Source organism: Crocuta crocuta, unplaced genomic scaffold (genome assembly GCF_008692635.1).
Source record: "Crocuta crocuta isolate KB4526 unplaced genomic scaffold, BGI_CrCroc_1.0 scaffold17, whole genome shotgun sequence".
Classification (NCBI taxonomy): domain Eukaryota; kingdom Metazoa; phylum Chordata; class Mammalia; order Carnivora; family Hyaenidae; genus Crocuta; species Crocuta crocuta.
In genome coordinates, this window is record NW_027532041.1 from 7125983 (window position 1) to 7149297 (window position 23315).

Sequence of the window (23315 nt, forward strand, 5' to 3'; positions counted from 1 at the left end):
TTTCCACACTCAGGTAGGGTAGAATCAGCTGGTTTTCCTGTCCTTCCTGTCTAGGTGGAATTCCCTTTAGAACTTGCCTCATATTCTGTTCCTGGGAGTAAGTTTGTTCACTTGTTTGTTTGTTTTTTGAGAGAGAGAGAACTAGAACTAGCAGGTGAGGGGCAGAGAGAGAGGAGGAGAGAAGCCCAAGCAGGCTCTTTGCTGAGAGCACAAGGCTCCATCTCAGGGACTGTGAGATCATGACCTGAGTAGAAATCAAGAGATGGACACTTAACCCACTGAGCCACCCAGGCTCCCCTGTGGGTAAGTTTTAAGCATGGAAGAAACCCTTTGGGCTAAATCCACTAGCTTTGACAATTAGAAATGGGTACCTCAGGACAATTATAAACCAGAGCTTATTCAGGGCAAAATGCATTGTTTTGATATTCCCCAGATGTTATTTGTTTTATAAATATGTATGTACGTACAGATTCAGATGTTCAGATCAGAAAGACTTGAGATCTCTCATGTAGGTTGCAAATACTTATGCCCCCATTTTTCCTTTTCTTAAAAAATTTGTTTCTTGTAATAGAGAAGTTCTATATTTTCATGTAGTCAAATCTACCAATTACATGTTTTATGGTTTCTATGTTCTGTAAAACTTAAAATAAACTTTCCCTCATTGAGGAAAAAATATATTTACATTTATTTTCTTCAAATATTTTTTGGCTTAAGTTTTTCTTTTACTTTGACTTTACCTGGAGGCATTTGGTATAAAATATACTATAGCCATATATATTGTGTACATGGTAGCAATTTAAATATATACATTTATTTATATATAAAAAAAGGTAAACATATATATTTGTAGACATGCACATACACATATATATTTAATAACCAACTTGAGCTCATTATACTTGCATAGTCCATTTTTTTCCTCACTGATTTGAAATGTTACCTTATCATATGTTAAATTCTTATTTGCTTGTCTTTGTTTCTATCTTGTTCCATCAATATACCTGTGTTCTCTTCCTACTTCATAAGTGTGTTTTTAAAGCTAGCTTTGCAATATTTGAATATCTGTTCAGGCTATTTCTCTCATTGCTTACATTTTTCTGCATTTTCTTGTATCTTTTCATGACTTTCATGCAAGTGATTTCTAGAATAATTTTTCTTTACCCCAAAATTGATTGTCATTCTCTTTGGAGTTTATTAGATTTTAAGATTAAGTTAACTTAAAAAAATACAAAACCCATTTTTTTTCATGGAGCTTGTTATCACTCATTAATTTAGAGCATGGCAATTATTACCTGAATCTCTACCCCTCCCATCACCCTACTAAGCCAAAGTGCATAATATCTATAATATTAAACTGTTCAAGTACATATTTTCTTTCTTGATCATTTTATACAGGTCTCATAAATATCATCAGCTGACATGGTTGTCTTTTGGGAAGTTCTTCAATGTATCAGTGGCAATAGAANGTATTTTATTTTATTTTATTTTATTTATTTTATTTTTTTTAGAAATCAGTATTTTAAAGGTTCTAAATGTCAGAGAAGTTGGCTAGCCATAGGACACTAATCAAACCCAACCAAAACTCAAACCCAGACAATGAACCTTATCTCACCTCCAAGGCCCTTTTGTTTCTGAAGCAGCTTGTGGAATCTATAGATCAGAGTGGTTTTTCCTAAGGGAACTAATTATTTATAGAGGTGAGGGTAAATTTGAAGTCTACCATGACATTTTGAGCAAGGGGAATTAAAAGAGCAAAAATCCTACTGCAAAATGTTAAGTTATGCTGTAAGGGTTCTGGTTTTTGGGAAAAATGGTGACTTTAATCAAATAACCCTGGGATGGGTCTCACATAAACATGTCAGATATTATAATAATGATAACTTTCTGATTACTTGCCAATGTGGCATTCTGAGAAGGCACAGGCTAGGTGAGGATGAGGGATGAGTTATCAGGTGCCAACACTCTGAAGCCACGTGGTCCCTGAATAGAAACACAAAGTTAGGACGTGGATGCAGCATGAGAAAGAGGAAATAATGGAAGGCAAAATGCCTGCTTCACACTTGTGTCAAGGGAAACCTTTACTCATTTGGATTAAAGAGTTATACACTATTAGTAGAGTCAGAGAATAAAACCAATGTGAATATTTCAAGCAGAGGGAATTTAATATTGGACACTGTTTACATAGGTGATGTAAGGGCCGAGGAGCCAAATAAGAGATGGTGAGCAAATCCAGAGATTAACCACAGCAGGAAGTCACCAGATCCCCTAGGACTGGAGGGGCACAGTGGAGGGGGTATTACTGGAGCCCAGAGACTGGGAATGTGCAATGGAAGCTAGAACCACAGAGGGAGGAGCTATTTGCTGGAGATGGAATCAGAAAGGAGACTCAGTCAAGGTTAACAATGTCACTGAAGGCAGAGAGGAGGGAGGAAATACTTTGGCCTCACTCCTTAGCAGTCCTTCAGACTTCGGTCTATATTTTATTCAGTCTATATTCTTCCTTATAGACTTCAGTCTATATTTCCCCCTTCATTTCTTGATCTTGTCTGTGTCACTGTATACTGCTTATCTAGCTATCACAAAGCTGAGTGAGAATCTTCAAGAAAGGAATAGCTCTGCCATTTTTAAAAGAACAGATGAAAGTTTTACATGCTGCTACGGTGGTTTTGAAAAGATAATTGTGCTCCTCCTGTTCTGTAATTACACCTGATCTTTATTTTGTATTCTGCAAATGATTTATGATCTCCTAGCTAGAGGATTTAAAGAGATTCCCAATTTTAGATGCTTTACCTTTGACTTTCTACGGGTTTCTTGGAAGACACGTACCAGGGATTGTGCTTACCTACATAGAAATAAGAAAGAATCCAAAGGTAGAGAAAGGGAGATACAAATAGGAGCATCATGGTGCTGCCAAATTAAGAAATCACTGTTCTCTCTTATTTGTTTTGGTTCCCTTTTTGTAGAACCGTGAGACTGAGTCTGGTATCTGATTGAAGATAATAACTAACACTTATTGAGTACTTACTATTTGTCAGATAAAACTTTAAATAGTTCACATGTGCTACCTCATTTAATACTCAAAACAAAAGGTGGTAACTTTATTACCTTCTTTTATAGGTAAAAACCAAGGAGTAGAGGGGAATTTGCCCACCCACCTGGCATGTGGCAGGGACAATATTTGAACTCTGCACCTCATCCTCAGAACCCATGCTGTACCACCGTGGTATGCAGCCTACTGTCTCAGGTAGTCTCAGACAGGGAAACCTGAAGGACTAGTAACATACCCACAAACTTTATCAAGAGCAGGTGCTGATCTGAAGTGGGTTAGTAAAGTGCTTCTAAGGCTCTGTTCGGACAATTGTACTTGTACAACTGCCAACAGGGGGAAGAATTGTCTGGTGTCCAAGTGGGAGTCATGGCCAGTTTGACCCGGCTTCTTAGGTATTTTACATAGATTTGGCATATTAGTTAATTCATCTATGAATAATAATAGGTATTCATCTCATAGGGCTGTTGTAAGAATGAAATGAAACAATATAAAGTAGAAATTATATAAATGAAATAATATAATCAAATAAAATAATATAGCAATTACAAACTCAATAAATAGTTGTTGTTATAGATTTTACTATCATTGTTATTATTGTTAAATGAAGGAGAGGATCAATTTGGAACCCAGATTACCCACTGCCTATATTACTATGATGATAAGTCCTAGTTAACCACTGATTCATCTCCTCAGATTTAACTTGCCATATAGGCACCTAATATTAATGAACCTTTCCAAAGACTACAGTGTAAACTATAGTTTAATTCTAAATTCTCTACACTTACCTCAGAGCAAAGTAAACAAAAATCAATTCCCCACTGAAGACCTCTTTCAGGCCTACACAAATAGTAAAAATTTCTTTAGGGATTTAATATTCTTTCCAATACGAGCCCAAAAATATGTTGTAAGTTCCTAGAACATTCAAACTATGTAATATCCCCTAGATTTGTCCCATGCCTCTGTCCTTCTGGTCGTGTGGTATTTCCACTCTACCTAGGAAATCACCCCCTCCTTCAACCTACCTAGTTCTTCCTCTATCTTAAGTCTGCTTTATATGAATGTATTCCACAAAGCTTCTCATTATCTACTGAAATAAATGTGATCTCTCTTTAATCTCCGAACACAGCAGTAATTTGCTCCTCACCCATGCAGGTATCATTTAGCACGTAGTATTTTGAAGTTGTCTTACCCTTCTTGTTAAGATAAAGGCCCAGCAACTGATTTTATATCTGCAACATTCATTGTGTCTTGCACAGAAAAGTCCTTCAAAAAATATTTGTAGAATTAAATTTAATATGGAGAAATTTTTGAGGAATACAATTTCCACTTCAGTTCTCAGCCTTGGTCCTGCTGAAGACTTGGTCCGGCTAAAGACTTTCTTCCGTGGTTTCAGATCAACCATTGTCCAAGTAAACTATGCATCAAAGAGGCCTTCACTGAAAAGAGATCTTTAATGAGAAACATACTGCCATTCATTTTGCCATTACATAAGGCCAAAAGAGTTTTACATTTAAACCCAACCTACTACAGCCTTCGGAATGGCTCTTTAACTGACCATTAAGCATGTACATGTACATATAGACTCTCTTCACTGAATAGAGAAACATTCCACCAAACAAATCTTGCTTTTCCAAGCCACCAAGTGCATAGGCATCTTTTGAATGAATCAAGGTCTTCTTCACCAACACCTTTCCTCTGAAGGAGATCCTGTTACTTCAAAGGCGGGACATAACTCATAGGTCAGAACACCCATACATAAAGAAACCTGGTTCTACTTTTTTTCTTCTTTTCAAATTTATAGATACTATGGAAATTGGTAAGATCAATCCAAGGAGAAAAATTCTGATTTCCTAAATTTTATGTATATATCATGATAAAGATGGGCGTGATAGAAAAGTGAACACATTTTGAATCACTGGGCCATAAATGCTTTTGTTGCCATCATTTGGCAGTAGGGTTTACTGGGAGTGTGTGAGTATATATTAAACAGTGTGGAGTGAGCTCTTTTGTGAGGGAAAAGAGGGTAAAATGCAAAGCCCCAACCTTTCAGATTTCTGTCTACTGAGGGTCTCTATAGCAGCGTGGCAAGGCTTTAGGCTTGAAGCACTTAGCCATTGCATTTGGATTTTAAAAGTTCCCAAGTTATAAATTCTGGTTGCAATTAGAGATGGTAAAAAGAAAAATACGCTAGGAATTATTAATATGTAAATCTAATAATTTGAAAATTTGAATGATCTCAGGTTAGGGTTTCTGAATGTATGCAATCTAATTTTGACCAAAGTGAAATCACACTTCTACAGTTCTGCATAAATCAACAGTAAATTGCATAATCTCACTTTAAAATTAGCACAGGGAAAGAGTGCTTAAGGAGAGCATAAGGCAAGATCACAGATATGGCTACAACACATCATACCAATGATCCACATAGTCTGAACTCTCATCCTCAAAGTAGCCAACATCATATTTTGGTAGGAAAAAAGGCTCAGTAGCAAAGGAGATCATGTCTTTACAAATGGGGCAGAATGGCTCCTTTAAAAATGTTCTCTTTTATCTCTGTCAAACTTTGAGTGTTTTATCTCAATACTAGTATAAGCAGATTAACCAAACCTTCTTATCTCTGCCAGTAGTCTTGCATTGAGAAGGGCGGCGTTGATAGGTGCAAATTTTTCTTGGAATTACTCAATGGCCAAGCCTGTAGACACAGCTGTAATCAATCATGAAATGGGTTGCATGGCTAATCAGTTACAATATGGACATAAGATTTGACTGCTGTTATCCTGCTTACAAGTGCTTAAAACAATTTTAATTGATTTGTTTTGAAACCTAGTCATAGAGTTCTTTTGCCTGCCTAACATAATAAGTTGGTATATTTAGCAGCTTGCATTGATCAGTTTACATTCTTTTAATACCACAAACACCAAGTGGCACTCCCTATTCTTTTATCATACTGAAATATGTTTGAATCAAATATTGGTTCAGACCCAGATTCATCGAGTTCACTTCTGTCTTTACAGTTATATGAAGGGCAGATTTGTGAAGAAGAGCATGCCTCTCTCAAAGTTAAGAATTTTTAAAATATATTTTGCTTTACGCTAATAATCTTTTGTGAATCTGCCATGTACATAAGTGTAATTGTTTTTATGTAGCTATTTATTTTTAATCCTATTACAGTTCAGCCTCTGTGTAAATAAGTAAGCAAGCCTCTTGTTTTTCAAAAACCTAGCCAGTTAAACCCCAAAAGTGTCCCCTAGTTTGCATATTCAAGGATTTAGCAAGTTAAAGTGAGTCCATCTATTTGGGAAATGAGTAATGGCCTTGGAGTAAGAAGACTTGGGTTTCAGTGTTAGCTCTACTGATGAGTTGGTTGAATAGAGCAAAACTAATTTAAACTCTGAGTCTCATTTTCTTTTTAACTTTGGTGTTAGGAGTCTCTACCATAATTTTATTCATTCTTTCATTTATCCAATATTTATTAGACACTCTGTGTGTTAGGCACTTTACTGGATTTTAGTGATACAAAGAATGAATCATTACTCAGTCACTACTGTCCAAGGACTTATCTATAAGTTAGAGGTATGTTAGAAAGTATTTAAAGCACTATCATGACAGGTATCATAATTGATATGGGACCAAAATGCCAGGAAATTGAAGATGAAAGTGAATTTATTTCTCTGCTTTGGGGGAAGGTTTAAAAAGAGATAACATTTAATATCACCCCCCAAAGCAAGAAGAAGATGAACAAACATGGGCATATGAATAGGACAGCTTCTTTGCAGAATTGTGAAGAACATTAAGACATTGTTAAAGGTATGGGGTATGAAGTGAGAGGAAATACCACTTTACCATGGAAGTCTAACTGTAGTATCTATTGGTCCCACATTGCTCTCATGCTTATCAATCCTTTCAAAAAAAAAAAAAAAAAACTAGTAGTTTATTCAAGCATTTGTTCTCTTTCAAAACATGTTCCCCCTTCTCATGTTATTTTGTGTATGTTTACTAGTGCTTCTTTTTATTATGGGTTTATTCGAATTTCTGGATGTGGGGGGAAAGATGATCAATCTTTATTTCCAGAGTCATACTGGGAAAGCATCTTAGGGTAGGGAGTTATACTGGCCATCTGTCATTCTTTTATAACATGATGGTCTAAACTGCAAAGATAAATATGTGGGTCAATGTTCTATGATTTCAACATCTTGTCCCCATAAAATTCTTGGGTGATTACCTTTCAGTCCCACTCTCTGAACATTCATGTGGCAAAAATTGTTCATAGCTGTGTAACCCAAGAAAGTTCTGTGTAAAATGTGAAATTTTATCTAGGTCTTTTAAAAAGATTTTTTTAAGCATTTATTTATTTTTGAGAGACAAAGAGAGCATGCATGGGGGAAGGGAAGAAAGAGAGAGAGAGAGAGAGAGAATCCGAAGCAGGTGCCAGGCTCTGAGCCGTCACCACAGAGCCTGATGTGGGGCTTGAACCCACAAACTGTGAGATCATGACTAGAGCTGAAGTTGGACCCATAACTGACTCAGCCACTCAGGTGCCCCATAGGTCTTAAAGGATAAATTGAAAGTGAATGGACATTCCAGGCAGAGAAAACTCCATAAGTAAGGTAAAGAAACAAACTCAGAGCAGAGAACATGAAGGAGGATAGAGGAAATATAAAGTCATTGAATGGGACATGATGACTGTTTCCATAGGAGCTTTATGCAATACAAACTTTGTGATAAGCAAGAATTTTACATCATAGAAATGTGACTGGAGTTATTTTCTAGGAAAATGAATCACAGGTCAGACCTTACAGAAGACTGAGGATATAGGATACAGCTCGTGAATACTTAGAGAATAAACACATGGTGAAAAAGGAATTGTGATTGCAGTGTGGAGAACAAAGGGAAGAAATGGAAGATAAATTATGGAAGTAGAATCAGTCAGCAAGCAATTGATGGGAAAAGGGGGCTAAAATGAACCCAAGTTTTGGAACTGGAGTGATGTTAGTTAGTTCCATTAGTAGATAGTAAGAGCACATGAGGAGGAAGAAGAGAATATTTCAGGGAGAATATAATTGGTTAATTAATTACACATATATAATATTAGTGGAGATAATGGACTAATAAAATTAGCTATGTTGAATCAGAGGAAATAAAACCACTTCAGTTGTTTAACATCTGTGTCTGTTTCTTTTCTGGTCTTTGACTATAATAGACTAAAATGAAAGGTGAATTACAATTACAAATCTATCCTCCCAAGTTACTGGGAATTAAGTACAATATTGTTCTAATCTAATCATACAATGTCCTCATCAATGTAGCCTCTTTTCACACAAATGTGTTCCCTCACCTAGGTCCTCTAACTCGAAAGCCTCAATTAGATTGTCAGCAAACAGAGAAATCTCTGTCTCTCCCTTTCTGTATGACAGCTGGAAAAGGTTATTGGTTCTGAACTCAGATAGCTTCTGTGTAAGTCTTTCTCTTTCTAAACTCCCATAATTAATCTTTTGCAGACTGAGAATAATTCTCCTGTCTTCATTTTGCAGACACAAGCTCATATGGCTTTGCAACACTCCAGATAACTTATTACTATGTTAAAAAAGAATAGAGATACTCCTTCAGGTTTCTTCAGTTCTGCTAAATGCTCTCAGGTCAACATTCTCAACACAACTAAGCGGGGACAGATGGTGCCCATCTCCTCAGTGACAAAATCATCCAGCAATGTCAAAGGCATTTACATCCTTGAGAGAGGGAGAGATGCGTTACGACCAAACTTTTCCCACCGTATATATTCCAGACTACAGAACTTAAACTTCAATAAAAATTCATGTCCAATTATGTTAAAGTATAATTACACAAATCATTTGGAAACAAACTTGGTTACTTTGTTTTATTATCAATACTCCAAGGACCTTTCTAGAAGGGCGTTAGTGTGCTTGACTTGAAGGTGTCTACACAAATGATTATTTAAATTCAAAATTGGACACAGCATCCTCTAGTCAATCCTATGTATATTAAACCGTTGCAATAAAACTGAAAAGGAAAACTGAAATGTTGTTTAGGAAAATGGCCATGAATTTGATTAGCATAAACTATGTCTTGTCTTCCTTAATCACGTTTCTTATCCTTTATTTTATGTTACTGCAATGGATTTATATGTATCAATTCTATAAACAGGATACTAAATTATCTGCTAAAATAACTTGTAAGTTTTGTACTAGTGGCATTTTAGACATTTCTCATCCTATTTCCTTCTTTACTGTAAAGATAGCTAGTAATAGTTTTTTATAACTATAATTTGGGACTCTTGAGGAATCTAAAGACCTGAATTTTAGTCCCAGTTCTCACATTAACTATTTGCTTAACCTTTATCAACTGTCTTTTTTTCTCTGAATCTTAGATTTCTCATATATAAAGGGCAAGGGTTATTTAGATAAAATCTCTTCCATTTTTGAAATTCTGTTGTTGAATTACTTCTATATAGTAAATAGATAATGATTTAAATGTAAAGTACAGTTTAGTGAGATAAAAAGATTTTTCCTCATTAAAGTTCTATTATTTTTTGGTCTAAAAATATAAATTAAAAAACCTGTAAAGTTGGACATAACAATATTTTATCTTAAAAATACCCATTCTAAGAGCACTTCTTCATTTCCTATGTTATTTCTACCTCCCGACTTTTCTACCCACAGGGATTGTGTCTTCTGAAAGCATCTACTTCACTAGTTGAATTGTAATTACCCTGGAGGAAATACACACGCATTGCCTGTATTTATTCAGTTACTCTTAGCTTGTTGATTTCACCCTCCTTAGTATGTTTAAAATATTGAGAGGTAAAGAGGAACAAAGTAGCAGCTCTTTAAACTCACAGACAGTGAGTTAGCTGAAAGTCAGCTACTTGTTTATCAGAGATATATGTTCCATTGTGTTGGAATGGGTCACCACTCTGCTCTGTTCTCTCCAAGCCCTTCTGCCATTAAGTCTATCTTGTGATCTGACATTGTGAAAACTCACTGAGCTCCTTGACTTGGCTTTAGATAGTGATGGCTTCATAAAATCTGTCAAAGCCGAAACTTAGAAATATGAATTTGAGTTAGATGATGAATATTTTTATTATTTAAAATTGGGGTCATAGAAAATAAAATATTTCTGAAAAATGTTTGTAAGCCACAAATATCTAATTGCTTGCTTTTCTTTGTTTTCCATTTTAATATATAATTTACATACAGTAAAATCCAGAGTTTTAGTGTTCAGTTCTGTGAGTTTTGACAAACTTAGCAGAGTTGTATAACCACAACCCAAATCAAGATATAGAATGGTTCTCTCACCCTATTCCCCTTTTTCCACATTCTCCTTTGTAGTCAATCTCTCCACCTTTCTCAGACTCTAACAATCACAGGTCTGTTTTCCTCTCTCTGTAGTTTTGCCTTTGCAAGACTATCATATAGTGAAATCATACAATATGTAGCCTTTTGGGTCTGGATGCTTTCACTTAGCATGATGCACTTGGTGACATCCATGTTAGGGCATGTATCTGTAGTACCTTCCTTTTTACTGCTGAATAGTACTCCATCTGTTTATGTCACCTACTTTGTCTGCCTGTTTTTTAAATTTGTCTAATGTTTATTTATTTTTGAGAGACAGAAAGACAGAGTGTGAGCAAGGGAAGGGCAGAAAGAGAGGGAGACACAGAATCCAAAGCAGGCTCCAGTCTCTGAGCTGTCAGCACAGAGCCTCACGTGGGGCTCGAACTCATGGACCTGGAGATCATGACCTGAGTGGAAGGAAGTCAGATGATTAACTGACTGAGCCACCCAGGCACCCTTGTCTGCCTATTTCTTAGTTGAATGTCATTTTGATTGCTTCCAGTTTAGGGAGTTAATAACAAAGCCAATAGAAACATTAGCACCCACATTTTTGCGTGATCGTAGGTTTTCATTTTTGTTAGTACATACCTAAGAATGAGATTTCTGAGCGATATGGTAGGTTTCCATGGCCATGCCATTTTGAATTTCCACCACCGGTGTGAGTCCTGGTTGTTCCGCATCACTGACAGCACCTGGTATTGCCATTTTTCAAAAGGCATTCTAATAGGTATGTAGTGATAGGTAAATGTAGTTTTAATTTGCATTCCTCTAATTTCTAATTGTGTTGAGTATCTTATGTCTTCATTCACCCCTTGTAAGCCTTTTGTGGTGAGATGACTGCAAATATTTTGTATACGGTGTCAGATACCAATAGAAGTTGTTTTTCCTAAACAGGAATATTTAATTTTTCTATCACAATTTGTTGAAAAGGTTATCTTTTCTCCATCAGTGTGTCTTACACCTCTGTCAAAATCAATTAACCATATAAATGAGAGCTTTTTTCTGGATACTTTATCCAGTTCCATGGATCAATATGTCTGTCCTTGCCAATATACTACACTGTAATGGTTTATGTATGACAGGTCTGAAAATCAGATGGTGTGAGCACACTATCTTTGTTCTTCGAAATGGTTTTGGGTATTCTTTTCTCTTTTTCATTAGGCAAAGAACTTTATTAATCTTGTTTCAAACTTTATTCCCAGGCTTCTTCAGCTTAATTAGCTGCAAAGAATAAGTTGTGTATAAGCAAAAACTGAAAAGAGCTACAGTGTCCAAGGGGCTTGGGCTTAAAAATACTAGAGATTTAGATTTTATCAGATCCATGAACAAAATTTTTAAAAAGCCATCGTAATATAAAATAGCAGCTTCCAGTAACGTCTTCAACTTCTTCAAGTTTTATCCTCTTCAGAAGTTGACTCAGTTCCGTTTGCTTCCTTCTTGGGGCTTCATCAGAATTCTCCGCAAGAGTGGGAACTTCATCATCTTCGTCCTCTCCGGTAGCAAGCAGTCCCTTTCCATCCACAGATTGTGTGGGGAGCACTTCAGGCAGTCTTAAAGTAGCCAGATCGCCTGCACCAGGCTGGGTTAAGATACTGGGTAGCATTTCTGTCAGCTGCTTTGTCTCAGCGTGGCCTGCAACGGTGAAAGTGTTCGCTGCCAGAGATGCCTGACCTTGAAGGTCCTTAAAGTGGATTCTTAAAGTGGATCACGGTTCCTTGGTTTGTGAACATATTCACTTCTTCAACACCAAAGATATTGTTTACCCCTAACTTCTTTAAGGAGAACTAAAGTTTNTTTTTATCATCTGCTGTAGCTGTTCTATGAACCACATTCTTCTTTTGACGAGCAGTTCCTTTCCCACCGATGTGCACTTGCGCTTGCAGTTTGGCGAGTTTCTCCGGGTTCAAGATAGTTTCTTTCGTCTTGTTGGAGCGGAACTGGGACCGCACAGGGGACTAGGGTTGGTGCTCAGGGGGTCTCGGGTGGACCAGCTGAGATTAGGCGCTCACGCCGCCGGGAAGAAAGATGGCAGCTAGGGGGCTGGTTTTGGGTCTTCTAATTCCTTTGTGTTTTCATTGCAAGTTTAGAATCAGTTTATAGATTTCTCTTAAGAAAATGCTTGTTGGGATGCTGATGGAATTGCTCTGGCCCTATAGATCAGTTATTTAAAATAGCTTCACTGAAACATATTGCATATACCATACCACTTGCCTATTTCAAGTATACAATTCAATATATTCAGAGTTAGACAACCATCACCATAATAAATTTTAGAACTTTTTGGTCACATGATTTTTTAAAAGGTTTTATTTTTAAGTAATCTCTATACCCAGCCTGTGGCTCAGAGCCACACATTCCACTGACTGAGTGAACCAGCACCCATTTTAGAACTTTTAAATACCCCATGAAGAAACTTACCAGCCCTAAGTCAACTCCCCTAATCTCCCACTCCCCAACTCTAGGCAAACCACTAATCTACCTTCTATAGATTTGCCTATTCTAGCCATCTCATATAAAGGGAGTAACATAACAAGTAGTCCTCTGTTACTGGCTTCTTTCACTTCGCATATTTTCAGGGCTTATCCGTGTTGTAGAATGTATTAATGTACTTCATTTTTTTATTGCGAAGTATTCAATTTTAAGATCATGTAATATTTTATCTATTCATTAGTTGCCAGAATTTTAGGTTATTTCCACTTTTTAGTTGTTTTGAACAATGTTGCTGTGAAAATCATACACAAGTTTTTGCATGGACACATATTTTCATTTTTCTTGGGTATATACATAGGAGTGAAAATGCTGTCATTTAATAACTATATGTTTAACCAACCACTTGAGGAACCACCAGATTTTTTCCCAAAGCAGCTACCTCATTTTACCATCCCATCAATGTCTGAGAGTTCCAATTTCTTCATATCCTTACCAGTACTTCCATTCTTTTATTACAGCTATCTTAGCGGTAGCGTATCTCATTGTGGTTTTGATTTGCATTTCCCTGATGGCTAATGATGTTGAACATCTTTTCATGTTCTTAACTGACCATTTGTATGTTTTCTTTGGAGAAGAGTCCACTTAGATACTTTGTCCAGTTTTTAATCAGTTTATTTTCCTTTTTGTTGTTGTAATAGTTCCTTATATATTCCAGATATAAGCTCCTCATCAAATATATGATTTACAAATTTTTTTCTGCAAATATTTGGGCTTTCTTTTCACTTTACTGATGGTCTTTTGAACATAATTTTTTTTTTCAATTTGATGACATCCATTTTAATTTTTTCACCTTTGGTTTTGGTGTCATATCTAAGAAGGCATAGTATAAGTCAGGGTCATAAACATGCACACCTATAAGAGTTTCATAGTTTTGGATCTTAAATTTAGGGTTTTGGAATATTTTAATGACACTTGATAGTATAGTGTGAGGAAGAGGTCAAACTTCAGTTTTTGAGGGGTATTCTGTCATTTCAGCACCATTTGTTGAAGACTTTTCTTTCCTCATTAAATTGCTTTGGCACTCTTGTTGAAAATAAATTGATCATAAATATAAGCACTCACTCCTGGAGCCTCAAATTTATTCCATGTATCCATAAGTCTATCTTTATGCCAATACTACATAGTCTTGATTAGGTTTATAGTAAGTTTTGAAATTGGGAAGTATGCATTTTAAGTCCCTTTCATTACCATATGGATTTTATGGTAAGCTTGTCAATTTCTGCGAAGACATTAGCTAGGATTTTTATAAGGATTATATTGAATCTGTAGAATATTTGGGAATTTCCTACTATTTTAACAATATTAAGTCTTCTAATCCATAAACATGGAATATCTTTTTATTTTTTAAGTTTTAATTATTTAAACAATGTTTTGCAGTTTTTAGAGTATAGTTTTCATTCTTTTTGTTTAATTTAATTTTAAATAGTTTATCCTTTTTATATGTTTGTAAATGAAATTGTTTTATGACCTTCATATTCAAAATGTTCGTTGACAGTATATAGAAATACAATTGATTTTTGTAAATAGATCTTGTATCCTGCAACTTTTTGAACTTGTTTATTAGCTCTACTAGGCTCTGTGTGTATATGTGTGTGTTTCTTAGGATCCTCTATGAGATAGTTTAACGTTTTCGTTTCCAATCTGGATGACTTTTTTAATTTTCTTGCCTCATTGAATCTCAAATACAATGTTGAATATTAGTTTTGAAATTAGACATCATTGTCTTCTTCCTGATCTGAGGGGAGAAGCATTCAGTCTTTTTTTTTTTTTTTAATGTTTATTTCTTTTTGAGAAAGAGAGAGACAGAGTGTGAACTGGGGAGGGGCTGAGGAAGGGGAAGCAGAATCCAAAGGAGGCTCCAGGTTCTGAGCTGTCAGCACAGAGCTGGAAGGGGGGCTTGAACTCACACACCGTGAGATCAATACCTGAGCTGAAGTTGGACACTGAACAAACTGAGTCCCCCCAGGTGCTCTAAGCATTCAGTCGTTTACCGTCAAATACAATGTTAGCTGTGAGGTATTTTATTTTACTTTACTATTTTTTATTTATTTTATTTTATATTTTATTTTATTTTATTTTATTTTATTTTATTTTATTGTTTTATATAGCTCAGCATCAAGTTTTATTTTNATTTTATTGTTTTATGTGCCCTTTAGGAGGCTGAGGTGGTTTCCTTCTATTCCTATGTTGTTTAGTGAGTTTATCATGAAAGGGTGTTTAATTTTGTGAGGTGCAATTTCACATCTACTGAGATAATCACATGTTTGTTGTTGTTGTTCTTTATTAATATGGCATATTAATTGATTTCTGGATACTGAAACAGTCTTGCATTGCTTGGGTAATTCCACTGACTATCCACTGCTTTATTTTATTTACTAGCATTTTGTTGAGGGTTTTGTGTCTGAACTGTTCTTGTGATTTCTTTATTTGACTTTGTTAACATGATAATACTGATCTTGAATGAGCTGAGAAGCGTTCTGTTTTATTTTGGGGGTTAGGCTAGTGAAGAATTGGTATAAATTCTTTAAATGTTTAATAGAATTTTCTGGTGAAACCTTTTTGGCCTAAAGTTTTCTTTGTATATATTTATAAAATTACCAATTCAATCTCATTACTATTCAGATTTTCTATTTTGTCTCGAGTCAGTTTTGTAGTTTCTTTTAAAGAATTTTTCCCACTTCATCTAAAGTATTTAATTTGTTGCTATGTGGTTGCCTTTAGTATTCCCTTATAAAACTTTTTATTTCTGTAATATCAGTGGTGTTGGCCCTTCCTTCATTCTTGATTTTAGTAATTTGAGTCTTCCCTGTCTTTTTTTTCTTGTTTTCCACTGATCAGTCTAGCTAAAATTTTCTCAATTTTATTGATCTTTTCAAAGAACTAATTTTGGCACCTTTCTTTTTGATGTAGGTGTTTGCGCTATAAATTTTCCTCTGAGCCCTTCTTTAGTTTCATCCCATAAGTTTTGTATGTTATATTTCATTTGTATTTATTTCAGAATATTTTCTAATTTTCCTTGTGATTTATACTTTTTTTTAAATGTCTTATTTATTTCTGAGAGAGAGACAGCGTGAGCAAGGGAGGGGCAGAGAGAGAGGGAGACATAGAATCTGAAACAGGCACCAGGCTCTGAGCTAGCCGTGAGCACAGAACCCGATGAGGGGCTCGACCCCACCGACCATCAGATCATGACCTGAGCCGAAGTCAGATGCCCAACCCACTGAGCCACCCAGGTGCCCCCCTTGTGATTTATACTTCGATGCATTGGTTATTTGGTGTTTATTTTGCATGTTTGTAAATACATATAGATGAGTTTTGAGAGAATTGACATCTTCAAAATCTTGAGTTTTATAATCCAATAAGATGGTATACCTCCCCATTTATTTATGCACCCTCTGATTTCTTCCATCAGTGTTTTAGAGTTTTCAGTGGACATATCTTGCACATATTTTAGAAGATTTATATTAAAGTATTTCATATTTTGAGAGCTATTGTAAATCATATTTTTTATTTCTATTTTTAGTTGCTCATTGTTAGTTACAAACTTAGGATTGGTTTTGGAACAGTTAGCCTGTATCCTTCTATTTTGCTTAGTCATTTTAGTGCCATTTTTTTATGGAATCTTTAAGATTTTCTGTTTAGGCAATCATGTCATATATAAAATAGATATTTTTAGGGGCCCCTGGGAGGCTCAGCTGGTTAAGCGTCTGACTTTGGCTCAGGTCATGATCTCACGGTTTGTGGATTCGAGCCCCGCTTCCAGCTCTGTGCTGACAGCTAGCTCAGAGCCTGGAGCCTGCTTCAGATTCTGTACCTCCCTCTTTCTCTGACCCTCCCCTGCTCACACTGTCTCTCTCTCTCAGAAATAAATAAAACATTTAAAAAAAAAATAAAACAGATATTTTTATTTCTTCCTTTCAATTCCAGGTGGGTTTTCTTACTTTTCTTTCCTTACTGTGCTTGCTAAGTTCTAATACAGCTTTGAAGAGAAGTTGTAAAAGTGGATATCTTTGCTTTGCTGTATATCTTTGGGAGAATATAGTCCTTCTCTATTAAGTATAATGTTCCTTATGCATATCTAGATATTCTTTATCAGCTTGATGAGATTTTTGTCTATTTCTAATTTGCAGAGATAATTTTTCTTATCTAGAACAGATGATGAATTTTATCAAATATTTTTTTCTGCATTTATTGGGCTGATCATATGGTTTTCTTCTTTAGTCAATACATATGGTGAATTTAATTGATTGATTTTTAGATGTTGAACCAGTCTTGAGTTTTTAAGATAATGCTTCACTTGGTCATAATATGTTATCCTTTTTATATATTGTTGGATTAGATTTGCTATTATTTTTTGCAGATTTTTTGTTTATATTTATGAGATCTATTGACCTATAGTTTACTTTTTTGTACTATCTTTTTCAGTTTTGATGTCAGAGGAATGTTAACTTCATAGAATGCATATTAATTTTCTGAAATAATTGTGAAGAATTGGTATAATTTCTTTATTAAATTTTTTATGGAATTCGTCAGTGAATCCATTTAAGCCTAGAGTGTCCTTTGTGGAGAAAATTTTAAACTATAATTTTAAATTCTATACTATATATAGGGTTTTTCAGGTTAGCATTTCTTCTTTAGTGATGGTTCACTGTTTGTGTCCTCAGAGGGAGTTATTAATTTTATTTAGATTTTCAAATGTATTTACATGATATTTTCATTATCCATATAATCCCATTAATAGGCTGGAATCTGCAGAGATGCTTCCTTTCTTATTCCTAGTACTGGTAATTTGTGTCTTTTCTATTTTTCCCCTGACATTCTGGCTGGAGGCTTATCAGTTTGATAGGTCTTGTCAAAGAATTATCTTTTGGGTACCTTAAAAGCATGCTTAAGGTGTTAGAGAAAAGAATGAGCTTGCTGCAAATTTGCATAATTTCATGCTTAGGATATTAATGATCTGTGAGGGGAATGCCCCAAAAGAGAAGCTTCTGTTCACATTTTATCTATATGGAGTCAGTGATTTTAGCTTTCAAATTTAATATGGAGGAAAAATAACTTCACTTTTAATCAAAAGACAAAGAGAAATCTATCTGCTTTAAAAAATACAGCATTATATTATGATTTCCGTGAGAAGATAATTTGTTGAAAACAACAACAATGAAACAAACCACCAAAGACCTCTGTAAATCTAACTGCAAATAATAGCTCCAAGAGTTAAGGGTTGATTGTATTATTTCAGAACTCCTCAGAATCAAAAACGTTTCTAGTGTCTAGGGAATCATAGTCTCTTGATAACTGTCTATTCTCTAAAAATATTATCATACAAAGTACTTGCCATACTGTAGATTAGGGAACATAACCATAATTTAATATAGAAGAGTTTACAATTGGACTGTAACAATAGAAGAAATACTGCAATCATACTTGAAAAACACATGCAAATTGTTTATTTTAAAAGGGGGATGAACAGAGTCCCTTTTCTCTCAGGATAGTGTAGAATATGTAGCATCTTCTTTGCTCAATCCGAAACTGAAGGAGATATCTTTTCTGACTCTTGTCCAGAAGGTCAGGAAAGACACCACATTGATGAGGGGCTGGGGTATAAAATGACATCCAGAGTCATTTATACTCTCCCTTTGCAATAATGTAGTTACTTCTCTTTCCAAATAAACTCATATCACATTGAAAATAAATAGCCCCTTTGCTTTATGGTACTGAAGATGCCATACTAGAAGAGGACCGTAAGCTAAGTTTGGGGAGTAAGTCAGTTCCGACAATTCAGTTTTCTAGTGGGATAGTCATAGTTCTAGCACTTGGACCGACTGACTGGCACAGCCTCAGGAGATGCAGATTATAACTTTGAGGCCAGGGAGGCCAACAGAAGAAACTAATAAATAGATAAGTATTTCCACGAGCATCTCCCTATTTATCAGTGCCACTGTCTCTTTCCTATTCTTGGTCTAGGGTTCTTTCCTTTGAGTTTAGATGAATCTGAGCCTAAGAAGGAAGTCATGCTTCCTGACTTCTAAGTCTTGATCATAAAAAAACCCCAAAACAATAGTTTTCCCTTGGCTCTTTCTCTTGCGATACATGAAAACTAGCTACCTTGAAGCCACCATCCCAGAGAGATCATTTAGAGAGATTTTATCGACATAGAGAGAGATACCCAAGGAGACCAAGCTGTTCCTCTCCCCAGCTGTTTGATTCCTCTTACCGTCAATCACCAGATAAGTGAGTGAATGAGACTTTAGATGCTTACAGTCCCCAGACTTCAAGTTTCCTGAGAGAGGCCCAGACATAGTGAAACAGAGGCAAGTGGTCCCTACTCTCCCTCATCTTAAACCTTAACTCACAAAATCCATAAGCATAACAAATGGCTATTTTATGCCACTACAGTTTTGGGTAACTTGTTACACAGCAGTAGATAACTAATACAGGTAGACATCTGACCTGAGGACTGCCAAATTATAGAATGAGTGTATGGTTTACTGTAAGAATTTTATTTGATAGGGACAATTTCATTTTCTCCAAAATTTGAACTTGAGATAGAGAGAGAAAGTAGGTTGACAGTGGGAACAGGACTATAAAGACACACAAAGAAAAATCATTGCTAAACCCTAACAAGCAAGAGGGTGGATACTATCCAGAGCAGAGGATGAATAGTGACAAAACGACAAGAGAAACATTAAATAACTATGGCGAGAGAAGTAAATGGCTAAAAGTGAGAATTTTGGAGCTAGACTTCCACGTTCAAATCTTGACTCTGCGTACTTGGGAAGTCACTTAAATTTTCTTTGCTTTAATTTCCTTCTCTTATGTACACATCAAAGTAAGACAGAACAATGTCTACTACATAATCTATGTTCAGTAATATTGATACTGATGCAACTCTTTTGCTAGGAGTGCAAAGAGTTAACCAAGTAGGAAGAGCTACTCTGGAAAACTGATGTACTTCCAGTTCCTTACAGTGTTAGAGGACTCTGTAGGCGGAGATCCTGTGACTTCTGGGTTTCAAGGAGGCCCAGCAGGATGGCCGAGATTCTCACCTTCTTTTATTTTAACATCTACTTGAGAGCACTGTTATTTAAGAGAGGTGTTCTTTGTAACCAGAGAGAAGTTACCATTGATAGCAAGGCTCTCAGTGTATTTGTAGTAAAGCGTACCTGTGTGTATCTGTTGGATAGACAAACAGATAGATCCCCATATTTACATGACTTCTTCCCTTTTCTTTTTTGCAATTACTTATAATTTTTAAAATATGTTGTTTAATATCTCTCTGACCACTGAACTCTAAGCTCTGTAAGGGCAGTGGCTGCATTTTGTTCATGCTGCATTGCCAGAAACTTGGTAGAGGAAGAGCTCTCTGCCAGGCCGGAAGTCCATCCTGAAGAGTTAGAATGACTGGGACCTTCCATTCAATGAGTCTCACAGTAAATGATCAAGAATATGGAGGAGTGTTTGATGTTGGGTATTTGACTTGGAGAGCAAGCAGGCATGGAGCCAGCTTCTCTAGAGCAGTCCTGGGGCGGGGTTATATAAGAAATTGAGAATAGCGAAAGTAAGCATTTTTAAGGCTCTGACAGCCTCATCATCCTAATAGGGTGGTATTTATGCATTGTCTGGGGCTCTGAAGCTTGTTGCTTCACTGGGACTCTTACTGTGTCCCCAGCGCTGAGGAGTTGTTCATTCACAGAGGATTTCTTGTGTTCCTCTCCTGTACTTTTTGCTCTTGGGATCTTTACTTTAGTCACTTTCCACCTTGTAACAGCCTTGTGCCAGGATAGTTATGAACATAGGAAAATAGTACATATTTGTGAACTGCCCAACTGCCAAGGATGGTTCTTTAAAGTGAAGTCACACAATGCTACAGAAATTGTAGCTGAGGATGGATAGACTCATATTTTCTTTACTTTTCTCTTTGTCCATTTTCATACGGTTGCAAAATTCCTAAATTGAAAAAAGTATCCTCTGGATTTTCCCAAGTGATCTGCTTCCTTTGGGAGAATAATACCCCATACGCCCATTAAAGAAACTGCTAAACATCTACAAAGGAAACACCAGAATTAGCATGTAATCAACAAATTCACTCTTGGAGATCAGCTACAGTGCTCTGTGTTGGCTCCCAGGCTTGTCATTGGGTGGCAGAGTCATTGCCTGGCTACCTTCGCTGCTTAGATCTTACTCACAAATGGAAGATGGGAACGATCACACTCTTTAGCATTTTGTTATCACAATCTGTGTATTTTTGTTGTGTCAAAAAGGAGCCATTGCAGCATGTATCAAATGCACACCTGATCTTTATTACAGGAAAGCCCCTGAGTAGAATCCTGGCTCCTCTCATTGGGAGAAGCAGCCATAGAGAATGAAGAGCAGCTTGTGCAGTGATGTTGGCCAAGTCCATTGGCTTATCTGTGCCTCAGTTTCCTTTTTGGTTGAATAGGGGAGTTTTATACGGTGCCTTATTTTTAGATATTTAAAAAAAATTTTCTTTTAATTTTGAGAGCAAGAGAGAGCATGTGTGAATGCTGTGCGAGCAAGGGAGGGGCAGAGAGAGAGGGAAAGGGAGAGAGAGACTCTCAAGCAGACTCCACACTGTCAGCATGGGGCCCAATGACATGGGGGCTCAATCCCAAGAACCCTGAGATCATGCTTTTAACCAAAATCAAAAGTCAGATGCTTAACAATCTGAGCCACCCAGGCACCCTTTTAGACCCTTTAAACAAAAACTGTCAAGCACAGAGAAAAGTGGAAGAAATGGTACAGTGGACATTTATATTCCCACCACCTGGGTTCAACAGTTGCTAATATGTTACATGATTTGCTTCATCCATGCATGTGTATCTATTTATGACTTTGTCGGGTCATTTTACAGTCAATTATAGATGTCAGGACATTTCATCCTTAAATACTTTAGCTTACTATATTCAGAAATGAAAAACATTTCCCCCCATGATCAGAAGCCCATTCACAGGATGATTTTAGAGTCCTTGCTCTGGAGGTCTCAGATTTGGTTTTCAACAAAGATATATGAGAGGACAGACACAGACAGATATATCATGAAGCTCTTACCACTACAACTTCTGGCCCTCTCAATTATACAGGCTCCTTTTAAAGTCATTTACTTTAAACTTGTCATGGAAAACTATCTTAGCCGTAATTGCTTAAGGCCATTATTTTATTTCAATCTGGCTTCTCTTCCTTTGGAATATTCCCTGCTCCTCACACCTGCAAACACCCACCCTCATGTCAAGGTGGGATTGGAATGGCTGTGAACATGGTTAGGATTGCACTTAAAACATATTAGATAATTAGTTTGCTCACAATGGCTGCTGTGCAATGTAAAGTTATTGCTAGTTCTCCAAGAGTATGAAAGACTTCTGGGAACACTCTTACCATCCATGTCTAGAAGTTGTGTGTATGTGTTTTTCTTTTTATGTTTATTTATTTTTGAGGAGGGGAGGGGCAGAGAGAGAGAGAGAGGGTGGGGAGACAAAGAATCCGAAACAGGCTCCAGGCTCCAAGTGGTCAGCACAGAGCCAGATGTGGGGCTCAAACTCGGGAACCGTGAGATCATCACCTGAACTGAAGTCGGAGGCTCAACTGACTGAGCCACCCAGGTGACTCCAAGGCTAGAAGTCTTAAAACAACATGAACGATATGTATGTTGCCTGGTGCAGGAAGTACTTGGGGAATGAAGGAAACAATGGGTCAAGAATCAGTGGAGCCAGAGATGATTAATCTGGGAATAGCCATCCAATCAGGATATGAGCAAATTGGGAAACTGAGGATGTGACTCTCATGCATGTCTAATCAAAAAGCAAGTTCTCCTCTATCAGGAATATACTGACCAAGGTAGCATAGAGTAAAATATGCAGTTTATGTACTCTGTGGAGGAACTGCACAAAATAGAATTTGTCAGAAATCCTGGTGCTGTCCTAAACAGCGAATACCTCTGAGTGCAAAGTTGCATGTTTTACGTATCTAAATGTATTACATTATGTTTTAGAGAATCTTGCTCATCTTTACCTAAGGAAGTCTGGCAGGTTTAGATGAAGTATCATGCAAAATTGTTACTGGTATTGTAAAATGACAAATATATATGTGAAGTAAATATGGCAAAATGTTAACAATAGTCCAGTTCATGGGTATATGGATGAGTATTGTGCTATTGTTCTATATTTAAAAGTTTTATAATAAAAACAATCACCCTATAAAATCAATTTAGTTTACAGGAAAGGAAATTGACATACGTATATCAGTAAGCTGATCTATATAATAGAAGAAGAATTTGATTACACAAGTATAGTACTCAGTACTGTAAAGCAGAAATTTAAACATGCATTTTGGCTTGACTTAACAAGTATGAGTTAATTTCAGTTTAACTTTGTATATTTTTCGTAAGTGTTAATCAGATCAACATTCAA

The 23315-nt window shown here is 36.2% G+C and overlaps 1 long non-coding RNA gene and 1 pseudogene across 3 annotated transcripts in view; one reads left to right on the forward strand and one right to left on the reverse strand.

Moving 5' to 3' along the window:
* LOC144241732 (uncharacterized) overlaps positions 1–23315 on the forward strand; it is a 331611-nt gene that overhangs the window by 125408 nt on the left and 182888 nt on the right. The window lies entirely within an intron of this gene.
* LOC144241727 (transcription factor BTF3 pseudogene) lies at positions 11705–13316 on the reverse strand (annotated as a pseudogene).